General features: G+C 37.9%; 1 non-coding gene across 1 annotated transcript; it reads right to left on the bottom strand.

Annotated features, from left to right (window-relative positions):
* Positions 1 to 607: 607 nt before the first annotated feature.
* LOC116745310 lies at positions 608 to 771 on the bottom strand. Its single transcript, XR_004347378.1, has one exon. It is a non-coding gene; the product is annotated as a U1 spliceosomal RNA (small nuclear RNA).
* Between the last annotated feature and the right edge of the window lie 4136 nt (positions 772 to 4907).

Below are 4907 nucleotides of genomic sequence, written 5' to 3'. Positions count from 1 at the left end.
CAGAGGTGGGAATTCAGGCGGCCTTACGAGTGATTTGAGAGGAAGCTACTTAGGGCTCTGTCATTTCAGACAAAGGTTGCTGAAATACGGCTAGGAATTTAACAGATCTCCATTTTAACCATAGATTATCTAAGGCATCAAGTCATGGAGGTAGTGAGTGGTTCCTGAAGTTCATCACTTACGTATGTGTGTATGTATGTACGTATTTATTTGGTGGGGTTTAAAAGGAAAACTGTCGTGGTGAAGTTGGTAGCTATTCAAGGCTGTAAAAGCAAGAAGGGGAATTCTGTGTTTTGCTGCTTCTGGGTAGAGGAGTGCCAGTAACAGCCCACTAGTCCTTTGCTTAGACATTCCCTGACTAGAGAAAAAGTGGAGCTAGATATACAAAACATTAAAGTTACAACCCAAAATATACTTTATGTGGCAACATAAAAAGAAGGCTCAACTGACATAAAGGGGCACCTCACCTACATTTTTCCACAAGGAAAAGAAAGTGCAGACTGAGCAACAAGCAGAAAAAATCTGGTAACAAGGAGGAAACACTAAATACACTAGAGAAATACATAAAACTACAAAATGTCTGTTTTCTTAAAAATCTTGCAAAAATCAGGGGAAAGCGCAAATGCAGTCCCCCACTACCTCAAATTATGCAGTCAAGTTTCCCACATTTGGGGAAATCAAAGAGGTCAGCACATCCGGAGTGCAATGGATAAGCCACGCCCTGGGAAAATCACCTTCATGATCATGGTATCTCCCCCGCCAGGTAAGTATGAAGTTGATCACTTTAAGAGGAAAAAAAAAAAAAATGTATGGTAGCAAAAGAGGTAGAATGCAAATGGCTAAAAAAGAAAAACCTCAGATAACCTTATGCACGTTTTCCACTGTTTTACCATGAAACTCTTTATTTCAGGCTTGCCCTGAATTTGCCTTCTCGGACCTTATACCACTGGCAATTTTGTTTTATTCCCTTGGCATAATATTTCCAGTAATAGCTCCTCCCCAGTGGCTCTGGCTGTATTACTTCCTTCCCCTGGCTGACTGCTATAATTCATAGCATATATATACTCATATTCATAGCATAGATACATGTATCTCTGCTTAGAATTCTCTCTCTCCTGTGACTTAGCCATGCCTCCTGTTTTCATCACCCATATAATGCCAGTTTTAGTCAATTTCTGACCTCTTCTGCCACAGCTTCAGAACAGGTCTACCAGTTCCTGAGCTTAGGACCTTAAATACATAGTTCATTCTGGGAAAACATAAGAATCCCAGGCTGTTTGTAATAGCTTAGATCCATAAAAGGACATCTTCTTGAAAGGTATGTTGGGTTTATATGATGAGTGACTTGCTAGTAGACTAATGGTTTTGCAAACACTTGTTCCACCACATGAAAAAACAACTTTGATTGAATCATTTGTTTTTGTCAACTGATTGTTTCTAGTGTTTCAAATTTAGCAATTACTTCTGGTTGTTTTTTTTTTTTTCATTTCCCTAATTCACTAAGAAAACAAGATTTATTCCCCTTCTTCATAATTTATCTTACTGTTTGTGACCCCTGCACTTTCTCTGGTAAATCAGATAGCTACATTACTTGTTTTTGTCTCTACCACCGAGACACTTTCTGTGCCACTGCTGACACCAAGATTTTTTTAGTCTGATGAATTGTTGATGTGTGAACATGTTTTGCTTTCATGACATGAACATGTATTCCTGGGTATGCAAATGGAATTAGGCTTGCTAAGCTGAATCAGGGCTGGTTCTCAAACAGTGGGAAAAATAACCATAATTTGCATGAGGAAATAGTCAGAGATTTGGTGTCCTAGAGACCTAGATTTTGAATCGTTGAGTCAGTCATTTGTGGGAAATTAAAAAAGTTAATTAAGCTTTCTGAATTTTAGTCTTATCACATATAGTGACTAAATTGCCACATTTTCTTAATTTTAAGATATCAAACATAAGACATGTCAGCAATTTAATAGCAGCATTTCACAAAAATTATAGCCTATATCAAATGCAATGCATGCATCAGTATAAAAAGGTATAAACAAGTAGATGTTTTAATAGCATGAAAATTTAATAAAGCCTATCTTGCAAGGTTTTGTAATAAAAAATAAGTTTTATTTATAGTAGGCACATCTGTGGGTATGCATGGCACAAAGTAGGCATTCAAAAAACAGTAGCTATTATTCTCACTTAACTGAAATAACATATGATATCTTGCTATTTTTAAAAAAATTAATACAAAATTAATCTGAACCCACAAAGTCTATGTCATGTCTACCGTCCTCACAATATTTCTGCACACCCCTCTGGGTTCATGTCCTCCCTGGTAGCTCTTGTTCCAAGTTCTTGCTTCTCTTGAGCTCTGACTCATCTCATTTTCTCTGTCTGTTCTCTTGTCTCACCTCTGATTTTCCTTTGATTTTTCCTCTCATTCACTCAGGCTTTTGTGTGTAAGGCAGGCTTCTTTGAATGTTTAGAGTAACTGGATTTGATCACCATAAAATATTAAAGATGACTTATAAGCTAGTTATTTTTGTTCATAAAATCTCCTTGTCTGCCTGGTCACCAGAAATTTCTTCCTAGTAATGCTTTCCTCAGACTCTGGAATTCTGCCATATTGCTTTCTTTCACCAGCATGTTCTTCATTCCCTACTTTCTCTATTATAAAAACTTGGTCATTTCTCATGCAGAGTATTTTTTTTCTCTGTGAATATTTAATTGTATCCTTTTAGTCTATGTATTTGGAGTCCTACCTCCTGCACCCAAAAGACTAACCAATATACACTCTGACATATAGAGAATTCTCTTCTTAATAAGTCTGATGCTAGTTACCAATATACTTTCCCAGACAGCTACAGTTCATGCAGGATGTATTTAATGTTGTCTAAAATGTTAAACCCAACTTTCCATCTATACTCTACCTGCACCCATGCAACTGAACATGGCTGGAGAAAAACATAAACTATGCTGACTAGTCTTACTTTAGATTTATGACCATGAACTTCAGATGTGCCCTTAATGCTGCCTGGAAATCATACTATGTTTCCTTACTCTATCCTTTGCTGCATTCTCATAAACAGCCACTTCACAATTCCTCTTTATTTAACACCACAACACTGACCTTTCTTCTTCATTCTCTCTCTTTTATTTCAGCTTGGACCTTGCCCCTTGATAATCTCATCCTATCTCATGGCTTTTAATGTTACCTATGTGCTGATACTATACACACACACACACACACACACACACACACAGACAACGAGGATCATCTCCTCCCTTACCACACTTTCCTTTGAGCTTCCTCATTTGTATCCAGCTGCCTATATGATGTCTTCACTTGGATGCCAAATGAGTATCTCAAACTTATGTCCAAAACTGCTGCTTCCTCATCCCTCCTCCACAGTTCGCCCCACTGATTACATTCCAAATCTTCGTTGATGGCAACTCTATTCATTCAGTCACCCAGGCTTAAAATCTTAAAATCACTCTTGCTGTCTCTGTCTCTAACACATGCCACCCCAAATAGCAAATGCTGTTGGTTTTATCTTCAATATATCACGAATTCAACCACTTCTTAGGGCCTTCTTTTCTATTTCACAAAACCATTTAGCTACTGGATTATTACAATATCCTCCTAATCGGTCTCTTTTCTAGTTCCTATGCCTTCCTGCAGACTCTTCTCGATAGACTATCCAGAGAGATCCTGTTAAAATACAAGTCAAATCCTATCACGCCTCCGCTCAAAATGTTCCCATGGTTCCTCAGTTTTGCAGAGTAAGAGCTAGTCCTTATAATGATCACAAGGCTGTGGTAGTCTCCACGCCCTCACTGCCTCTCTGTCCTCCTCTCCTATGAATGGTTCGTCTCTTACTCTATTCCAGCCACATCAACAGCCTTCTGCTCCTGAAGCCTAGGCCCCCTCCTCCCTGAGGACCCGCGCAGTGACTTCTCCCTCTGCCAGAATGCTGTTCCCTCAATAGCCACACAGCTTGCACCCTCATCTCCTCCAAGGCCTTCCTCCAACATCACCTTCCACTCAGACCTGCCTTCACTACTGCATTCAAACTACAACTGCTTTCTGCATCCCAGCATTCCTGAAAACTTTTACTCATCCATTTTTCATATAAAATGTATTACTTTCCTACTTAACATTTAAGTTACTTATTTAATTTGCTGTTCAGTGTCTCATTTTCAATATCAGGATAGAAGCTTTGCATCTTTTTTATGACAGATCTTCAGTAGTTGGTGTAGCGATCGGCAAACTATAGACACTCAGTAGATATTTACTGAATGAATAAATAAATGAAAAGATAATATACAATAATTCACTAATTCATTCAATTATAACACTCAGAATGAAGCTGAGGCTACAACATGAATAAATTCTAACAACTGAGGACTTTATAGTCTATTGGGAGAGTTAAGTATATAAATAAAGGTAGCATAAAACAATAAAAGACACTGTTACAGAGTTATAGAAAAGGACTCTGGGAAATATAGAAGACTAACATGGAAAATATGGGTGACTTTATACAATGTTTTGATGGCTCATAGGATACAGCTGGGCAATGAAGAAGAAGAGTGTAATCTAAATAAAGGGGGTGACATGTATAGTACAGGGTAATGAGAGTCTTTTTGTTTTCATTTCTCTCCAATACTGTATGACTGAGCAAGCCAATTCAAAAGAGGTGTGCTCCATAGGTTAGAGATTTCTGTCTGCTGTATTCACTAGTATTCATTCACTGTGTACCCCTAGTACCTGGAACAATATTGGGCACATGGTGGATTCACAGTGTTTCTTTGTAGAGTGAATTAATGGACTTCTTATACAAAAAAGAGGGTTTTGCCAAATGAATTTAAAGTCTTTTTCAGTTCCATTATCCTAAATTACAATGAGTATGCTT

This window comes from Phocoena sinus, chromosome 1, assembly GCF_008692025.1.
Source record: "Phocoena sinus isolate mPhoSin1 chromosome 1, mPhoSin1.pri, whole genome shotgun sequence".
In the NCBI taxonomy this organism is placed as follows: domain Eukaryota; kingdom Metazoa; phylum Chordata; class Mammalia; order Artiodactyla; family Phocoenidae; genus Phocoena; species Phocoena sinus.
This window is presented reverse-complemented; position numbering and strand designations above follow the sequence as displayed.